Consider the following 22,030-nt stretch of genomic DNA (forward strand, 5'->3'; position numbering starts at 1 on the left):
CAAAAAAAAAAACTGCCACCCTGAGCAGCACGCGTCCATCGTGGAACCTGCTGGGTTTGCGTACATCATCCATGTGAACAGGTGAGAGCAGCCACACAGCCTGCGTGAGCAGCTCGGCACAGGTGTGGCTCATCGAGAGAGAGTCGGAGTGGCGCTTATTTCTTCGGCGACGTGTGTGCGGCTCACAGCAAAAATATACAGTGATGGTCATATTGACATCATACCAACAACATTGTACACCTTTTAATACGGTTTTATTGTCTGTGCATGTAGAATATGATGAGGACATCAAAAAGATCTTTATTAAACCCAACACTTTCTGTATCAGTTTGAAATCAACAGCACTCATTTATGCATTAGGCATTTATGTGGACAGGATCCAACCATTTGTTTGCAAGGCTTTCATTTGATGGCCATTGTCAAAGATAAACTCAATGTAGAAAGAGGCTGGCAGGCAGCCTGCACTGCAGCGGCACTGCAGCAGCCACGCTGTCGGTGTGGATGCCACACGTGTGCAGACCAGAGCAGTTCAGTGAGGTAGATGTCACGCACAGACAGAGGAAGGCAGTTTGGACCCTAGCATTAAAGACAGGGTCTGCAACTTATTTCAGAGGCACTTTTTGTCATGTTTTTCATCAATGAATGAAAAACTAAAACAATCCAGTGTCTGTGGCTATCACAAGCTTCCAATCATTTCATTTTGACCGAGGGGAAATGACTGGCTGACCTGCCTTCCACAAGGCTAAAGCTAGTGAGCTAGTGGCACTACAGTGGTAGAGAAAGTGCGGTCAAACTCCAAATCACAGTTCAGAAGCAACGGACTATCATGAGTTACCAGCAATTGCACACTCACATCAAGAACAAGAGAGCCATGGTTCCCAGTAAAACGGGCTCTCGTTTAATCTTTGACTGAGGTTCCACCGTGTGTTTTCACCAGTTTGACAATATGTATCACGTTTATTGTAATGTAATATTATTCTACTGTAAACTTGGTATTAACTCAATCTCACACTCTCACATGTCCCTACTTCCGTCTTCACCTCTCTGTGAAGCTTTCTGCTGAATGTTTCCCCCTCCTCTGCCAGCCCTAACCTACCCAGGACCTTCATTATTCTGGGGCCTCCGTGGGTGTAGCCTTTGTGGATGGTCTTCAAGTGGTACGATTAGTCTGGGCCTCTGTGGCTGAACTACTGCCCTACACCTGCATAGAGAGGAATACTTCCTCGAGTGCGTCGTGAGCACACTGTCTCCCCTGGCTCTGGATGTTGCCCTGTGCTGGACCTCCAGCTAATGCTCCACTATGCTGCCAAGTCCCAAGGTGCCCTCCTCTGCAACTGGTCATGGCCCACTGGCTTTAGGAAGCCATGTCTCAGGGACCCTTTTTGCAGACTTTCCCCTCCGCCTTATTCTTCATCATTCAAGACGTCTTGTTTTTGTAATAAGTTTTTGTAGTGTGTGTTTTCTTGTTCCTAAAAAGAACTTACACAGACACACACACACACACACACACATAGAACTTACTTAAAGCATGAAACAGCTCCTAAGGAGTGACCAAATTATGCAGGAAGAAAATCAATCAGGCTTTACTTCATTCAGTTGTTTCTTTCAACAAATTGCATTGACAGCCCTCCTCTCACATATTGTAAATGCAGCAGCCCACAACAGCAGGTCTGGTGTTTAGATTATCACCTAAGTTCAATAACACCACGTGGAGTCAACTCTGACTGCATCTACTGCTTCATAAGGCAGAAGGAGAGACAAATAATTCAAACACAACAACTGCACAACTCATCTTTTGTGATAAGATTTGAAACAGTTTCGGCAGTCCTCCCTAGATGAACGAGATTAAAATCATGATTTCAATCTCTTTTTCATGATAACCATTTGGCTCTTTTTGCATTTGTGGGGAACCCCTTTGTAACAAACCAAGCACTTCTAATGCATCAACAAATAACACCACATGACAGGCTTTACACAGGGAGATGAAACAGTGAAAGAAAAGCAACACATGCCAAAAGCAAGGAAATCCTGCCAGTGATGAAGAAGAGGAAATCAACTCAGAAAAAAATGTTGCGCTGCACACACACTGTGTCACCACAAAGTGCATAATGTAAAAGTTATGAAGTCTCAAAAAATGTTACCATCAATCAATCAATCAATCTTTATTTATATAGCGCCAATTCATAACAGTGTTATCTCAAGACTCTTTCCATAAAGAGCAGGTCTAGACCAAACTCTTTAATTAGAGAGAGACCCAACGATTCAGGAATTCAACATTAAGGATTCAAGAATCCCCATATGAGCAGCATCAGATATCCCATAACCAGAATATCCTTGTTGTCTAACTACAAAAAACATCTGTAACACATCTGTAAAAGGAACAATTGCTGCCTTGAATATGTTCACTGACACTTTCCAAAAGTTATGTGAACAGATGCTGTGGAAGGCTCAGATAAAGCTAGTAAAGCTAGTAAGTAAGAATATTTCATTAACCATTAAACTGAAAGAGTGGATCATGTGTCAGCATGTTCTGGTTTTGTCAGATGTTTTATTGTTCATTGAACTTAATTGTGTAATTTTAGGCATCACATACAGTTGATAGGGTAAATTTGACTATGATGTGGATCGACTTGTACGTAGTTGTAAGTTACATGGTTTTGTGGGGGTGGAGGGTGGATAGAAGGACGCAATCCAATACTACAGTTTGCTACTGGTTCTCTGTGTCTTCAGAAAGACCCACACTTACTCATTCCATCCACCATAAATCTACAATATGATGTGTTGATACATGCCTCACTGTCACATACATACAAGATAAATAAAGGCACACTGAGGCAGCCTGGTTGTTTCTGATATGGCACCCAAATCTATTTTTGATAATGTTTGATTTCAAAACATAGTTAAAAAAGCATAATGATGTGCTCAGTTCTCTGGGGCACCAGTAAATGTTGGGATTTGTACCACTTCTGGGGCAATCAGAAATGATTAAAAATGATTTAAGATAATTCATATTTATACTGATTAATGGGACTTTGATTGTGTCAAGTAAGGTTGAATCCCCTCACTGCCCAGAAGTGTTAGAGGCCTTTAGGCCTCCGTGGACTGAGTGACTCATAGAAACAGCAATATGTGTTGGCTGAATCTGTACTTAAGTGAGTAAAAGCAAAATACATGGAGTATACATGAATGATTGTTATTTTATAAAAGTACTGATTAATAAGTGATTCATAAAAGTGTGAACTAATGAGTGTTTTACAAACATTATGATTAAGTAATCTTGAAGTGATTAATAAGTTAATCTTGAAATGAGTGAGAAATGTACTGATGATTTATAATGGAAATGTATTAAGATTATAGCATGATTTGACAGTTAAGAGGTGAAATGAGGACAGAGTGCTATAAAGGTAAATCTCGAGATGTGTACGTGACATAAAATGATGATTAAGCGCAATCAGCAACAGATGTTTTATATGATTGACAAACTGATGCTTCCTGGGTAAGGAGATTTTGGGGAACTCCACAGTCTAGTTCCTCTGTTTAACATGAATTTATGGGAAACACTTTGAACTTGAGACTGCACCTTGTAAGGACAACACCTTTAGCGTACGGGCCAAATGCGTAGGCAGTTGAATTTAAGGTATAAAAAGGGCATGATAGAGGAAGCTCTGGGTCAGTTCTACGCAGAACTCACGCGGAAACACCATACTTTGGACAAAGTTGGACATTTCATTCGGATGTCCAGGGCGCTGCGGGGAAGGAACGACCCACGGCCGAAGGATTCTCCATGTTCTCCAGATTAAATTATAACCGACAAGAAGGCATCAGTCAAAATCAGGTTTAGTGAATCTCCAATCGGTGATTGTAGTATTGAATCAATTTAGAAATCAATTTACGAGTTTGTTAATTAATTTTGAGCTGTTTGCCTTATCCTGCTATATTTTGCAATAAAGTTAGAATACCTGCATTTAAAGAGAAATTGTGGACATTGAGCTTTTTGAATCTTCTTAGGATATAAAGTAAAGGTTAGATTGTCTAACATCAGTAGACTCATAATTGGTTTCCCTAGTCTCAGCAAAGCAACAGGCCCTTGGGACCTAACAAGGTCACTAAATCCTATCCTAGCTAATACACCAAGAGCCCGGATCACTTAGAGGAGAGCTACCGTTAACGGGCGTGGCTGGTGAGTAGTATCCGGCACACAGGCTATTCTGCCGGGTGCTCCATCAGTGGAAGTAGGGCAGACGTTCGGACGAAGGTAGTTAGACAAGCTAGGCGAGTCTCCTCGTAACAGCTTAAAGAGCCAATAGGTGAGACACTAAGCAGGTTACCCCCTATAGTGCACTGAGGCCCGGACCCTTATAATGGAGAGCTGCTCGTCACCTGCCGTGAGGCGGTAATAGACGCGGATCTGACAATTGCGGTACCACCTCGATAAATGAGGAAAAGGATTAGAGGTATTATAGAAGACAGCATGTGTTTTAAAACATTTATTAAAAAGTAAAAAATCGTTTCGGGGGGGGGGGGTGGATAGGCAAACAAACTAACTGACAAAACTCCCTACAAAATGGCTGCCAGACCCTGGTGTGTGGGTCGGGGGGTATAGAAAGGAAAGCCATGTGCTGTAGCTGTTAGCTTAGCTTCTAACAGCCTATCTGTAAGATTGCTTGTGTGAGTGTGTAGATAAAGGTGCAGGTTAGGAAAGGATGGTTAGTTTCATGCAGGACTCTGTCAAAGTAAAGGACTCTGGGAAACTGAGTTCAGAGAGGGAGTATGAACATGAAGTCCTCACCATTCTCTGGTGGAGCTAACCAATAATGAAACCCATCAATCAGTACATCTGAAATTAAGTAGAATTATTATTTTTTTTAAAAAGGGTCCATTATGGTGCAAATGGTCTGCATCCCCTACTGCAAGACTAACACAATATATCACTGGATTAGAGTTTCATTAGAATTCACATTTTCTTTATCTACGAAGGCAGAAAGCAGAACACACTCTTTGAAAAATCACAGTGGTGCCAGAGGATATTTTCCGTTGCAAACCTCTCAAAACGATAATGAAAGTTGCCTTGACAGTGGAGCCAATCCCAAATGTAATGGAACATTTCCCTTCAGCGCTCCCAATGATGCCTTTTTACAGTAGATAATTCAAGGCACCACTCTTGGATTATCATAACATGTTGACTTAAGTCAAATAACACACAATACACAACACTTAGTTGCATCCACATTTAAAGGGAGGAGGGTGGAATTTGTTAGGCTTGGTAATTGAACTTATTGGCTAATCATAGTGGATGTACCCCCCCCCCAACCCCCAACCCTCCTCTTCCAATTACTGAGCTGAAGTTGCTCATCAAATAATACCTTAAATCCTCGAAATGAATTAGGAAATTACAAAGCTATTATGGGTGTTGCTGGTGGTGGATACCTGTAAGACGTTTTACACTCTTGTAATTGGCAAATAATGGTAGGACAGAGAGAAGCGAGATGCTAGGAGTGGTCCCCTCCCTCAACAGGCCAGCAACTCATTATTCTTGTTCAGTGAGGTGGAGAAACACATCTTTCATGGGAATACCCGCCACACACACACACACACACACACACACACACACACACACCGACAGAGTACTCACACACAGATCATGCAGTGTTCCTGTGAGGCGTTCCAAGTTGATTGTTGTGCATGAGATAGTTTTAAACGGAAATAAGGCAGCTAACACCATAATGAAATAGCTCTCCTGGGAAGATGCAGCATGCCAGACAAATAGATGGTACACTCCTCACAGAGGTCTAACCAAGGTCTCTGCTGAGCGCTGGCAGGGGAGTGATGTGGATTTGCTTGAAAGTCAGCTGAGGTTTCCTCTGTCAAAACTTGGCCATTTGAAACCTTAACACAAGGCTAAAATCAATCTGACCAACAGATGAAACACTCTTTGCATAATGAGGGAGCCAGGAACTCCCTCATTATGTCATATTTATTAGTTGGTGCAATAAAAAAAAAAAAAAAAAGATGGTTTAACTATGAAATCTAGTATTAATAGATTCCAGAAGGAGATAATTCAGGTTTATCACAGCTTAAGTCTCATTTTGGAGTCTTGGACAGTTATGAAAACACTGAACCAAGGTGCAGAGATACGGGAACATGGTTTCAAACTGTTTTACAGATTATTTAAACCACAAAACTAAACATATGAATAGCTTTCAAAATATGATGCTTTGTTGTAGGTTAGATTGGCAAACAGTATATACGATTAGAGCTAAACTGACAAAAATGATCTAGTTTTGTTAATAATTTCACAATTCCAGTAAATATATATCAGGTATATTTTGCTGCATATACTTAAATCTGTATACTTACTGTGAGGAATATTGTCAATGCAGGGCTTTGACTTATTTCAAGTCAAGTGGTATGTGCTTTTGATCACGTAAAGGGTTTGAGTAGAAGCATCTTCACACCAGCACGTCACATTTCCTGTAGATATTACATATTTTTGATGATGCCATCTCAAGACAGATCTTGGACCCCCAGCCTTCCTCTGCCTCCAGGCTCTCTCCCTTCTCTCCCTCTTATCTCTGCCACTTCCTTACTGCCAATCTCTGATCTGCTCTCTATTATCATACAGGCTGAAAAATAATTGCACGGTGACAGCAGAGGGATGGTTATTTGAAAATGCAATCTGCCACAGGTTAAACATTGCCTCCATTACACATCTGTAATTAGGATCTGCCAGAAAATATCAGCTTTCAAATAAACAATCAAACGCACGCACTTAAACTGACAATCTGGCTATAGTTATAGCACTGGTGTCATTCATTTAGGAAAAATACCTGGATATAATGACTGGATAACGGGATTTCTTCTAACTCAATTTACTCACATCATTGCTTCCAACAGAAAACTCAAAAGATAAAGAACCCTCACCTGTCCACCAAGCCAACAGCCTTAATTCACCCACCCAGTCAAGTGAGAAGAGAATGAGTTGAGAGGGGAAGGGGTGGAAGATGACTTAGAGACGCAACTGAGCAATTTAAGATAAGTGAAAATCAGCAAGATATGGAAAAAAAAAACAGAATTAACAAAATTTCATTAGAATCACTCTGACATTTGTAATAATACTAATAACTAAAAAAAATCCACCACAACAACATAACCTTACTCAGCAGTATGTCAAGTACTTCTCTCCAGTTTTTGGACAGAGATGGTCATTTTTTAACCTCCTAAATCCCACCCGCCCGCTGGTGTTGTGGCAGGTTATGATGATAGCTAGGGTTGGGCTCAGGGATAGAGTCAAATGAAGCATTTTGGCCTTACAGCTCAACATTACCCTTTTCCTGAAAAAGAACAAACAATCTGGTTCATATGGGACGTTCAGCTCTTATAAGGGATGATACTAACGTTCTCTTCAAGATGCTTGCATGAAGATTGCAGAAGATTTGGACACACCTTATAAATCTAAGTGCGGAGACTCCTGAAGGCCATACAGTAATACAAGGCACAGAAATCACAGAGCGCTCGATGTATCCGCGAGACGCTAGAAAAACTTTTGACAGGGTAGATTGGGGGTACTGAACTGTTGCAGAAAAATGTAGAATTGGAAGAAAGCTTTGCAGGTGCAGCAAATCTGTTGAATGAGAGTGAAAGTTTGATCTTGACCTTGCAGACTTTATCAATGAATGGAGTTTTCTCAAGTGATAACAGGTGGTGGTAGGTATGGGAGGAGACGGTAACCCATGTCTCTGTTTGAAGATGGTCTCCTTGATCTTTCTACAGCATTTGCTAAACTCCGGCTCATCGTTCACCATTCAGTTTCGTCCAGTTTAGAATACTGTAACTCCCTCTTAACTTGCCCTGGCAAGACATACCTGTTTTGTCTCCAAGTGGTCCAGAATGCTGCTGCAAAGCTTTTAACCAGGTCCCCCCAAGAGGACTCATTTGACGCCAATCTTGATTTCTTTACACTAACTTTCCATTAAATTCAGAATGTACTCAGCTGATCTTCTAAAGCACACACGGGTAAGTGAAATATGAATGAACCGTGCGGCTTTGTGCTTACACTAATAAGCAAAATGCTGTCTCGTAACGTGAGATGAGAATATTTGAATTTATTTTCTCTTCAGCCGATTGAGCACACGTTTGGCCAGCAGCCAGTCGACGCTCAACAATGCCAAGGTAAGCAGATAACGAGTGTCTTTGAAGCGTGCTTGAATGATTGATTTATGTTTGCAAGCATGTGGACCTGAGATGTAGAACCATTTGGAGTAGCAGACAATCAGGTGAAAGTTGGATGCGCTGCTGCTGTCAGACTGATCCTATCACGTTACTATTCAAATGACCTGAAAAACGAAATGATACAGGGGAGAGAGAGCGCATAAGAAAAGCATAATGAATCAAGTGAGAGGAGTCAAAGTTTGAGGCACAGCGGGTGAAGTTTTGTAGAGACAGATGGAGAAGATGAGACAGAGGAGGACATAAAGGAAGGAGTCGACAGAGAGAGAGAGCAAGAATTTGGCGGACTTAGAGAGAGGGAGGCAGGGAGGGAGACAGTAGTCAGCTGGCTGCTCTTGGAGCTGGACCCCAGTGATTTATCTCAGAGCCATGCATTAGTCAGATGGATGTTGCTGTGTGCAGATTAAGATTAGAATACATTTATCAATGCAGCAGTGGACACAAATGCATTACAGCCAGGGAGTAAACAAGGCAGTGGCTGCTGGGGGAATCAATGTGCATAATTAAAAGGATAATATGGAACAGCAATCCGTCACTTGGCCATAGAGGTGTCCACTATAAGCTGCAAATCACTGGGCTGGATGGTCGTAAGTTTGAACTAGAAGAAAAACAGATGGCGCAACACGATGCACATTTTGAAGAATTTTAAACGTAGTTTTAGTCACTTAGTGAAAATTGATGTCGGTTTTATGTCACACTTGGTGATATGTTTTGTTTTCTTTTAGTAAAGATTTCATGAGTGGGGAGTTTTAATTTTTGTCTAAGTTTAGTCCATGTTTCACTTTGAATTCTAGTCTTATTTTAGTCAATATTTCAGTCATTTTCTCAGAAAATGTCATGATGCTGTGATGGATTTTGCAGAGGGATATTTGTCCTGACTGTAAAAATTCCAATTAGAAATAAGGCAATTACTGCCATTTACCATTTACAGACGTGAAAGGCCTCTCTATCACTGCGTGTGTGATGAAGTATGGTAAAGGTCACAGCTAGCTGGTGCTTTATGGAGGTTTGCGCACTAAGGGCCCGTGTCTATACAGCATTTTCTCAGGCAGAGCAGCACCGTGGGGAACTGGGATGAAGCATTTGCATGGTGAGAGAAAAACCTGCTGCACATAGGTTTAGTTACTATGACAACATGACACCACTCTGACCGATGCTGTATAATAAACTTGCTTTTATATTTTTATCTCTTGGCGCGACATGCACATAGGTTTAGTTACTTTGACAACATGACACCACTCTGACTGATGCTGTATAATAGACATGCTTTCATATTTGTATCTCTTGGCGCGACATTCTCATCTGACCATGACTGTCCCTCGTACGTTATATGGATAGACATCAGCTAAGCAGCCAGTTTAATGCTACGTTAGCAGAGAGTTGACAACAAAGCTAACAAGCTTATAGTGCTCAGGGTGATACAAGCACTCACCGGCAACATTCGGTCTTTGGCCAACCTGCTCACATTACAGGCTTTCCAGTCTCTGTCGTGATCATTTCCGTCTGACATATCGTAAAGCCACAGATAGACGGACACGGCCACAACAAGCTTTTACTCCATTTTCTTGGTTACCAGGGTGATAAGTCTCAGAGGTTATATATGTGATTGGTTGGTAATAAATGTAATAAATCTAATATAGGAAAGGAGCCACGGTGAGGAGTAACAGTAATAAGTGCTGTAGACTTCAGAGATCTTCAACTACAATTACTGGCAGTAATTGTGCTCTGAAAAGAGATACCGTCCAAAAAGAGCCGAGTATTTGTCTCATCTACACTCTTCCGAGTGCAATGAACAGAGATTTTGCTGTAATTTTCTTTGTCAATATTTTTTGTTCTGTTTACGTTGCCATTACAATTTAGTTATGAAATAAAAACACATCAATGAATACATCTGATACATTTATACAGTGTCCTCATCCCACAGCCTCCAACATACCTCAAGTACCTTCCTAGTACACGCTGTAACCATACACATTTCCACCTACTCATTTCCAGAGTGTACATTAAGCCTAGCGATAGTGTTTTAGTCCTTTTCGCCTGTTTTCTGTCTTATTGTTTGACCACTTCCTGCTTGTTTAGGCCTCTTTGGACTGTTAAAATGTTGCCGACCTTTGCCTCAGTGATCATGATTCATAGTGCGATGGCTCTATATCACGTCGAGCGTGTCTGATAGATGAACAGCAGTTTTGATGTGAAGTTAATCTTTAATCAATGCGATGATAGAACTTATGCACTCTGTATCAAAAGCAGCTAATCTTGAAATACAGCGACATCACTAATGCGCGTCACCGATGCACGTCAGTGCTACATATTTGAGAATAAATTGCTAATAAAGAATGTAAAGTCAGGGTGATATAGCTAGCACGTAAGGCATTATAAATGTATTCTTCCACTGTAATCACGTCGGCGAACAAGTGCCCCTCACAACAAAGAGAAAAGAGGAGAGAGAGAGACGGGGAGGGAGGGAGGGAGGGTGAGTCCTCTGCCCACTCTGCTGAACTCTGCGGTCACACAAAGTGAGCGCTTCCCACTAGGCAAAGTGTAATTTAAAAAGGATGGTGGTGACCTTTCCTCTCGTTCTCTGTGGCTTGGAGCAGCTTTCTGCATCCATTTTAAAACCACTTTCCCTATCCGTCTCTCTCTCTCTCACATTTTTTTTTTTTATTTCTCTCTTCCAATCCCTTTCTCTCTCCCTTTCTTTCTCCTCACATGCTCTCCTCTCCCCCATTATATATATATAATGAATGGTACTTTAAGAGAAGAGCACATGAAGGGAGTGTTCTAACAACAACAACATGCTTCACAGTGTTGCTCTGACAGACAAAAAAAAAAGATCAACTCTGCAAAAAAACACTCCAGTAAACCATAATTTCCCTTCCACCATCTGTCCATCCCTGAACACAGTTCACAAGAGACACACACATGGTTTAGGAACACTCTTGTTAAGGCACCTGAGGATTTGCCCGCAGGCTTTGGACTGAAAGTGTCCAGGACGGGCAGAAGTCAAGGCCATGCTTCTCTGCAAAGCCTTAGCTATACTTGTTCAAAAGCAGCATTACACAGCGTCAAATAGTGTTTACCGTTTTTAGATCATTTGAGTTATAGCCTTTTAATGTTTTCACATTATTATAATTAGTCTCTGCCAGGCAAACCCCTCACACTCACACCTACAGACGATTTAGAAAACCCCCAGGTTCAAACCGCAAACCCTATTTTTGCTGGCACCACCACGCTGCCCATGATTGTTTAATCTGGGGCATTATCAATGCTAGTGTTCTTCTCTGCCTCAAAAGTCTGAGGTAATCAGTGCTCACCTCGGGGCACTCTGCCCGTTATGTGCATTTACGCAGACTGTGTTAACCAAACACTCCACAATGTAATGATTTCTCTGCTCATAAATTTAATCAAGAATGATAAAAAAATATATATATATATTGATTTGCTGTAGTGAGTGAAAAACCTCCATAACAAAAACAGGATGTACTAACTAGATGGATTCTATTAAAAGTCATGAAAGGACACGATTGGCTACACATAATGCTGTTCCCAGCTGTGTGTTTGAACCCGAGAAATATCTGCTTGCTAACCCGATCACTGTGGAAAATTCATTTTTCTTGAGCGGTGAATGATTGCCGATGAGGATTACACAGGGTGAAATGAAGTGCATTATGTTGTATTTTGGCTCAGTGCATGGCCATAGAGAGAGGGATTGGCCATTCAACAGTGGGGCCCATGTTGACATACTTAGACAAGCATAGATTCCCCACAACAGCGGTTCATTTGTTGTTATCCTGCAGAGAGCTGAAATGAATGAGGGGAAGAGCGGGGGAAATGGTGCACCAATACAATTTGTCTCTAGATCACAAATTTATATCTGCCACTCCCCGTCATTGCTGTTCTAGTTGCCCCTTTCTCCTCTGCTCTTTTCCCTCCACTGCCTCATTTTACTATTTTTTCCATCCACAGTAGCAGTATGGGGTCAAGGATGACGATGTCTGTCTGTCTGTCTTGTCTGTTACTTTGGGCCAGACTACAATGTCACAGCAACTACTAAACGGACTGCCTAGAATTTTGTTCAGACATTCATGATCGTTACGAGATCCAGCTCCATAAACAGGTAAAAACTATATATCTTTAAAACGAATGACTGCCAGACTTTTAGACTGTTTCTTTATGTCGTGCTGATTCCGTAAGGAGTATGCATAAAAAACAAAAGAAACCAAAGCAACACTTGTTTTCTCAGTAATGGCCAAACATACTAAAACAAAGGGGAAAATGAGTCGGCTAAATTAATCTATTCATTTTAGACCACTTCTGAGGGCCTTTATCTCTCTATCGCTCTCTCCAGAATATATTTTATACATAAAGGGAGTAGAATTAGGGTGTAATATAGTTCCGGGTCTATACATGGTCCACCACATACTTCATTTTTTCTCGACTCTGTTGTTTTTGTCACTTCCCTTTTTCTCATCTACCCTCCTCAAGTTTTGTGTCTGTATCACAAGCACTCATGCACACTTATACAATTTCCCCCAAGCAATGTCAAGTCATCCACCATTATGTATGCTCTGAAGGAACCATGAGGAAAGGCATATTAAGGGAGGTCTGTGCATATATTTAAGAGTTCAAAAACAGATAAATGTCATTCTTAATTAACGCAACCCAGCGCCAGTTTCATTTATATTCACGGGCATGCACAATGCATAACATGGTTTAGGAAAAATGTATATCTAAAAAACTGCTTTTGCAAATAAGCCCTACTGTATGCATGCAAGTGTGTGCAAGGGCTTTAAATGTGTTACCGATCTCTTTGACATGATGTAACGGAGAACAACAATTACATTTTCCTAAACACTGCCTTACCCCCATATATGCCTCACACACTAACAATCCAGCAGCAAGAGCTTATTGTGGAAACAATGAAGTGTCTGTGCTAGCAGCTGTGTATCTTATTGTTGGAGGGATAATGCACCAATGGGGGAACATGGGTGACATTTCACCTAGCAGGAAGAGGAACGCGGAACCCAGCTTCAAAGGGTCAGAAATGGGATGTAATGGAATATGACTGAAAGTGATGGAGGAAAATGGCAGTAATAGCACTGGTGCTGTGGTAGACAAGGTGCATGAAATGATGTGAGGAGCTTCATGACAATTCAATCCAGCGAATGCACAGAGGACATGGCATAGACTAAATATAAAGATGGGCAATATGACAGTCCCCCCCAAAAGTGAAGCCAAAATATTTTAATTGCCCTCTGTTCGGCTGGCTGCAGTATAGGCCGTAAAGCCCACCGCCTCCAAATTAGTGGATGGACTGTACTGGACACAACTTATCATTCAGTGGTTTTTCTTTATTTTTATTATTTCTCTACATTGTAGAATGTAATGTAATGAAGGTCAGTCAATCTGGAAAATATCATTAACTTTGAATGTTTCCTCAAGTGCAGAGGCAAAAACCATGACGCCATGATGGAGCATCTCTCATGAGGACCACCCCAGAAAAGGTACATCACGAGTTACCTCTGCTGCAGAGGATGCGTTCATTAGGGTTACCAGCATCAGAAAAAATTAACAGCCCACATAAATGCTTCACAGAACAAGTAGCTCATCTCAACATCAACTGTTAAGGGGGAGCAATGTGAATCAGGCCTTCATGGTTGAATTGCTGCAAAAAAGCCACTATTGAGGAAGAACAAGAAGAAGAAAATTGCTTGGAAAAAGAAACACAAGGAATGGCCATTAGACCGGGTCCGGACCCAGACGCCATCCTATACGGACCTGGACCTATTATCAATAAATTATAAGGGGATTTTAAAGTTGATGAGACACTTCTATTTTAACCGGAGCAGCTTTTCTAGTGTTTATGGCATTGTGAGCAGATCGGGAAACGCACAGACCAACTGCGTTTGAGTTAAGCCATCCCATGTGACGCTACTCAGCCAAAGAAGTCTCAGAAGGCGTTAAACATTGCTGCTCTGCCTACAGACAAAAGTTAAGAGGCGAAGGACAGATGAAAGGAAAAGAGAAAGAGAAAGATTGTCACTGATTGCGGACGGCACGTTTCAGGGTGTGAAACAGAGCCGATGCATAGTGCTGGCTTATATAGAGGCTACAGAGGTCCCGTGCAGGTGTGCTGATGGCGGAAGATACCATCTCTAACCAGGTGATAGGTGATGTTACCTAACTGATGAAGCTGTGTTTCAAAGCTTTGGGGTTTATTTAAGGCCTTTGACTGGGAAGTGGTGATGCCTATAAGTAGGGATATTTGTGTGATATTTTTGACTCATGTAAGAACTGGCAGTGAAGCTGATTGTTTAAAGGGAAGATAATTGATTGATCAGCAGTTGGTTGGTCCAGGGGGAGGGGCTTAACATTTATAAGCCTCTGGCCATCAAAGCACGCGAGGAGTCAGTGTGAGGGGGATTGTAAACCAGATAGGTCACAGGGATTTTTTTTTTGTTTTGTTTTGCTGTGGACGTCCAACTTTCTGTTTTCTTCACTGTTTTTGTAAATAAAAAGCACCTCAATAACTTTTGCAATTCAAGCCATTTTTGTTACCTTTTCTTAGACAGCTGACCCACCGATTTCTGTAACAGAAAGCGATACAGAGAGAGATGACGAAGACACGAGCGAGCCAGAGACAAGGAGAGAAAAACAACCATAAATGGCGCTGTCTAAGAAAAGAAAAGTGGATAGCGAAAACAGAGCTTTCAACCCAGAGTCTGTACTCGTCCATGTTCGTTCTTCCCTCTGGGAGCACAAAACCACTGTGTCTGACAGAGTCACAGTTATTCAAAAACTATTTTATTTATTTTCTCTGCAGCCCTTCTTTTACTTAATGAGACAAGAAACATGTCTGTCATGACAAACATTATACCTATCTACAGTGTTATGTGTCTGTTTACTTGAATGTTAAGTGACAATAAATATTGTCAAAATGTTTTTGAATCATACTGAATTTATTTGATTTGACAGATTAGTTATTGATTACATGCAGACATTGATACAACTACTAGGCTACATCGACATACAGTATATCACACTAACTCAAGTTAGACATTATGATGTTCCGGACCTTTGCTTTAATAAATTCTCTCTGACTGGACCTTTTTGAATTTTAGTTGAATAACCCTGATGTGGAAGATAATAAACATAAAGAAAAAAAATGAATGAGAAGGCGTGTCTAAACTTTTAACCGGTACTGCAGGTGTGATGACCGCTCGGACTCCGCATGCCTTTTGCCTCACTCTGCTACCTGTTTTGCAGATACTGGATACAACAGCTTGAATTGGAGTGCAATAAATTGGAGCTTATAAGTGAAGGCAAGCCTGAAACTGAGCCAAAGAAGGCTGAAAAAATTAGCTTTCTTTGTTCCTCCTACTCTGTTCTTTGATGTTGCTGTAAATTTACAGTTAGTTCCAAAGTTAATTGAAATAGACCTTTACAGAGGCATGAAATTGGTCTGATGCTCAGCGTATCCCTCTGGTTCAGTGTGTGCTTACTAGAAAGTCCCAAAAGGCATTCTTAGCCTTGAGTGTTACGGATAGTGGTAGCTATCCATGAGATGGTTCAAGCTGCTGTACTTAAGACATTTGAATTGGTACCTAAGGCATATTGTCAGTGGTCCAGGTTAATCAGAAAAGACTTTTCTGGTGAGAACCATGTTTGTGAAAATGTTGGCTGCAGAGAGAATAATGTTGGGGCTCACACCAGTATGTGGTTCTTCAGAGAGGTTCTGCAGACTGTGGATTACTGGAAAGGCTTGACCCAGATTGTATCTGTAATTACTGTTTTGGGAAGGGTCACAAGAGAAATTGTGCAGTGTTGAGGGAAAAAAAATGAAGCCTGTGTATTTAGCAGCCAAACCGTCTCGGGCTGCAGTGTCTTTGCATGCAAAAGAAAGAGGCCCTGTCGTTCAGCAGATCTTGCCTATGCTACATTTGGATCTGATGGTCATGTTTCACTGGTCTGGAGTGAGAAGAAAGTACCTGTAAAGATATTAAGAGATACAGGGAATATGGATTTGTTTTCTGTGGGCTCTATTGCTTTTCGTTCCCGTGCCATACATGGGTTTTTAGAGTTGTTGGGCACTGGCAGGAGAAGGTTTTGTTGTTAGCAACAGAATAAAATGATTATTAATAAGATACAAGTATTTATTAATGTTTATCCTATACACTGTATCCTATATTTATGAGAGCACAATGGAGACTGGAATTTACAAGTATGTAACAGCAGATGGTGCAGAACAGCTAAGCGTCCTATGGAGCTAATCGCGCCTTTAATGATATGTGGAAGTGTGTGTGTGTAGGTGTACACGTGTAGGTTAGTAAGGAAAGAAAGAAGAAAGGAAAGCACTTAGATTAAAGCAAAGAGGGCCTTAACCACTGTGGTAACACACAATAACCATCTATTTTATTACTATGCAGTCTGACCTGTGAATTCTGCGTCACCAGTCGTGGCCCTGGTCCTTGAAATATATAATATGGTTACTGGCTTTTCATGTGTTGGTCGTTAACACACGGTTAACACAGGCAATTCATGAGGAAATTAGCAACGAAGAGAATCTATACAAACAGGATTCTGTGGTACTCCAATTTAGTTAACTTTTACAAACTTACAAAACGCTTAAGTCCGAACCGTCTCTGCCCAGACAAGAGCCTCTTACTCGGTCTGTTATGCCGCTGTGTTGGTGGGGTTAATGGTGCACTGATCCTCGTGTGGCAGCGTAGGAACAGCGGGAGTCGACTAGGAGTGAAAGAGAGCGGGGTGTAGAAGTTATCCTACTCTTTCCTAAAGAGAACAAACAAACTCATCCAGCGACGGGGACGGATGATACCCAGGTTTTATGAGTACGGACGTCTAATCAGCAAACAGCAGTGTCACAGTAACAGTGGAAAAGTGGTGTGGCTTCAGTGTGTGCTGGTTTTGTACTCTCAGTGACGTCATGGCTGCATCGCAGGGTTGTTCCTGGACTAAAGTGGGCTCTCACTTGGTTGAGGTTTGGTGTTTTTTAGGCTTTGGAATGTACATGTAGGCCTTTCTTCATTCTCCCACGCGGTGAAGTCCCAACTTTTCTGCTCCGCAGCATAAGCAAAGACTGACGCAAATTTTAGATCTCATGCAAGGTGACGTGTTCATGGGAGTGTGACCTTCTTTGCTTATTGAGGGAGCACACGTGATGTTGGGAAATAACCTGGCTGGCGATTGAGCCCCTCGGGTAGAAGGTGCTGAACTCCCCAAAATCCCTTCTGTGGTACTTCCCGCCTGCGCAGTGACACATGCTATGAGCCATACCGGCGGTTGTTCCTGTCCTGAAAATCCAGATACGGAAAAGGAATCTTTTTTTTTTTATGTGCCTGTTGTCCCCTTGCTTATGTCTTGCAGTGACCTTTTGAAAAATCAAAGTGATGACCCCGCTCTTCAGGCTCTGTACAGCCTGGTTCTCCCAGATGATGAACTGGAGAGTGCAGCCTCAAGATGGGTTGTTGATAAGGAAATGCAAACTGCAACCTTGACCTTCTTCCTTTGTTTTTTTTCGCTGCACCAGCTAACATGCATTACACTGTATGTTCCCCCATCTACACATCACTAATGTGATGCCCTCTTACTTACACACTTCTGTTGGGCCTTCACCAAAGTGGTGGGGAGAACATTTCATTGTCTTTTGAACAAGTAGCTTTTTTTCAGTTTTTTCAGTTTTGCAGAATCCTGAGGTTAAACACAAATGTGCTAATTGCACCCCTGGAACCAATTTTCAGGCCACCATTGGTCAGTGTGTGGCACATGTCCCCGACATCCTCAAGTTAATAAAAGCAGAGCTCCGTCATTGTTCTCTCTCCTCTCCCCTTGGCTCCTCTACCTTGGGCTCTTCTCTGGGCTCCTCTCCCCTGGAGTGGACCCTGCTCTGCAGATTTCTTCTCTAGCTCCAGCTCTCCAGCTCTGCTGTGCTGTGCTCTTCTCTCATGGGATTTTCTCCTGGGCTGACAGCAGGTATGACTCAAAGGCGGCCAGCTGATTTACCAAGCAAATGGCAAGCAAGCACACAAGCAAGATGGCACTGAATGGCTAATTAGCAAAGAACAAATGAGCAACTGGTTTCAATCTGCAATCGGCCAAGCAATGGTTCAACCTTGTTAATGTAATGTTTTTGATTTGCTTCAATGTTTGATTATTGTGATGTGTTGGTTTCCTGTGTAGCCATAAACCTTAGTTAGTTTGGCTTACACAGATACAGGGTCATGCATGCCCAACCATACATCCTTTCCTCACGTGGCTCCTTTATCTTACACACTCTCATCTTACAGAAATTGGCCTCAACTGAGAGACAGAGATAACAGCCACACACATATATCTCCAGCACATGGGCTGGGTCTTTGTCTACCTCTGTCCCACACACCAAAGGGTCAGAGTGGTAGCCCTTTTGTCTGAAGTCACCTTTTGATTCTGCATCTTTTTCCCAGAATCAACAGAGGCAAACAAGCAAACAACAATAATAATATTACAAATTAAGTAAAATATGAAAGTATATGCAAGTTAAAAAAAAAAAAGACAAACGGTAACATTTGTTGGTCAGTCTGCTGCCTACCACATCACTTTTGAAATTGCCAAAATAGATAGTCAATTATTCAAGGACATCTGGGAAGTCGAGCTCCTGTCCAAACTTGAAGAAGGGTCCCACATCCACTGAAATTCTCTCTAGCTTTACAAGATGAAGTTTTACCCACAGTGTACGGGAAGGAGGTATAGGTGATTTCCGTTTAAGCAGTATTTAGCATCTTGCAAGAAAGGTAACAAAGGCTGTAAAACCTACCTCTCATGAGTGGTACTGTAGGTGAAGTTACTCTGAACAACGCCAGAACATGTGTACATAGCTGGACTACCTAGTGGGTACTCATGTGCTGCCCTATTAAGAGGGAATGATAACATTCTATTTAAATTCAACTTGTATTCAGATAGAACACCAAGTTAGTTAAGAATAGTAAGAGCCGCAGGGATAGATGTTGAAAAATTCCAAATATAGGAGAAGATCATTAGCATAGATTTGTTAAACTCTGTTAATAAAAATACCTGTAATATGGGGATCACAGCGAAATGCAATGGAAAGGGGCACAATGGCTGAAGCAAATAAGAGGGAACTTAAGTAACAACTTTGGGAAAATAAGATGACCAGGTGTTATTTGTTCTCAAGTGAGGCCACAGGGGATAAATACAATAGCTTCACCCATGATATTAACTTCTGTAAAACACACACTTCCACTCAACGCAGACGAACGCGTTTTCTGCGTCTAATGATATCACAGCTTTTTGTCAGTTTTCATCAAACGGTGTGGCCGTGGGGAGGTCTCAAAACAGGAAGTGGTTAATAATTAGGCTCTACATGGTCCAATCAGCAACAAACTTAACATGTTTGATAACAGTCCCACCCTGTTATAGTAATACTATGTTTTATGCTATGATGTATCAAGACAAGCCAGTTAACCAGATCCGCCTCAAATTTGGTCAGAAATGCCTCAAGACCTTGATGATGCTCCATAGTGAAAACTGAGTTCTCATCGAAAGGTGTTGCCGTGGTGGTGCGGCAAATTTCAATCCTTCGCCATGAAAATTCGAACTGCCATAACTCGACTCTACAAGGTCCTATCTTTACCAAATTTAATGCATTTGATGACAGTCTGGGTCTGAAGACATCTACAGGCCAATTTTGAACCATAGTCATAGCGCCACCTAGTGGCAACAGGAAGTGACACGTTCTATTCTTGGACGTATTCCTCCCAGCAGGTTAACCACTGTCACCTCAAATTTGGTCAAATCATTCTCAAGACGTTAATAATGCTATCTTATGAAGCTCTTGAGATTTTGTCCAACACTGTTGTCATGGCAACGCCTTGTTCGCCATTAAAGAGGAAGTTGCCTTTGAGGGGCTAAGCATGGCCAAAAAACATATTCAATGCAATCTTGTCAAGTTAGTATCAAGATATAGCATGCCACCGGACTTGTGAACATAGAGCGATTGTACCTTTTACTGCCGTACAATTTGAGTCATCATTAAGAGACAATCCTCTGTTACTGCCCTGCATTCCAGTTAGTGCATGTGAAGATTTTGATGGGCAATCTTACTCTAAACAGGCATTTACCTTCATTGGCTCCAGTTTGCTATTCCCACTAGATCCACTAGATACTGAAATTAAGTCAGCTCCTCAGCCTCTGCTGCAAGACTGAGCTCACGGCTACCTGACTTCCTATCCCATCAAAACAGGCAAAGAGGAAATATATAATTTATCCTCCAGAAGACACTCTGTCCCGCATCCTTCTAAGCCACTGATTGATGTCACATTTTTTTCCTTGCTTATGCCTCTGTTTGGCCCATGCTTCTTGTCTTGTGAACAAACAAATGGCTCCCTTTCTATACTTACTTTCTATACACCTACGTGTTAAACACACTCCTGGACCCCATCTTTTCCACACATTGGTCAATGACCCCCACAACCTCAGGTCAATATAAGCAGAGTTCCCCCGCTGCCTTTTCTCTCTTTCTCATTTTTTTTGCCTGGGCTTTGCCGGAGCCCCAGCTCCATCCCGGCCTTAGTGTGGCCTGTACCAAGCAGACCATATTTTTCATGGCAGTGACACAAAGCCCTGCCTGAACCAAGTTCCTCAGAGCCAGCGTATGACTCAAAGTCTGCCAGCTAATCTTCAAAGCAACAGGAGCACACCAGCAAGTTAGCACCAAGCAGCTAACTAGCAAGGAACAAAGAGTGACTGGATTCTTCCAGCCTGCAATCAGGATGCAGCAAGGACAAAGAACCACAACCTTCTTCTAGCCTGACTCATCAACAGATTTTCTAGCAAAGAAAACAGCACACCTAAGGATCCTTCCTCTTCCCTTTTGTATTGTAGTTTACCATGTAGCCATAACGTTAAGTCGATGTTAGTTCTGCTCACATGGACAGGTCTTGCATGCAACCATCCTTTCCTGATGTAGCACTCTTTATCCTACATACTCACACATACAGTTTACAAATTGACCTTGTGAGAGAGAAAGCCACTGCACAGGCTTGGGCCTTTGTCTTCCTCTGACCCACACACCATGGGGTCTGACTGACCACCATTTGGTCTCCCACCTTTTGTAGTCTTCCATCTTACCTTCATCTGCCCAGAATTATGACCAGATAATGAGCAGATCAGATGGTGTCTACAGCACCTCTGACTGCATTTCAGAATGTAGTTTTAAGCCAGACAGTGACAGTGCCTGTGAAGGCCTCTCTGTCTCTGGTTACCAGGAGTGTTACAGCCTTGAGACATAAAAGTCCTTTCTCTAAAAGGTCCCTGAATTCCAATTGGACTCACAGACTAAACATCATCAAAGTTGCACAACAGAAGGTTTGTAACCTACATAATTACTTTGATTTAAACCAGACTATGACTGTGCATGCATACATACTACCTACTACCTATTCAAATAGTATTGACTACATCCATCCATTGTCTATACCGCTTATCTTTCAGGGTTGCAGGGGGAGTCAATCCCAAAGCTTGACACATAGTTCACACACTCACACCTATGGGCAACCAATTAATCTGACCTGCATGTTTTTGGACTTCTTCATGCAAACTCCACACAGAAAGGTGTGAGGAAACACTGCTAATCCACTACACAAGCATGCATGCTGCATGCATGATGAAGTATGACACTAGCAGCGTTCACACTGAAGTTTGCTCATTGTGACATCAGGGTCCAAGCTATTATTGATGTTACATATATACTTTTCGTCTTAACTGTACCCTAATGTCTTGTACGGTCCCT

This window comes from Pempheris klunzingeri, chromosome 9 (genome assembly GCF_042242105.1).
Source record: "Pempheris klunzingeri isolate RE-2024b chromosome 9, fPemKlu1.hap1, whole genome shotgun sequence".
Taxonomy (NCBI): domain Eukaryota; kingdom Metazoa; phylum Chordata; class Actinopteri; order Acropomatiformes; family Pempheridae; genus Pempheris; species Pempheris klunzingeri.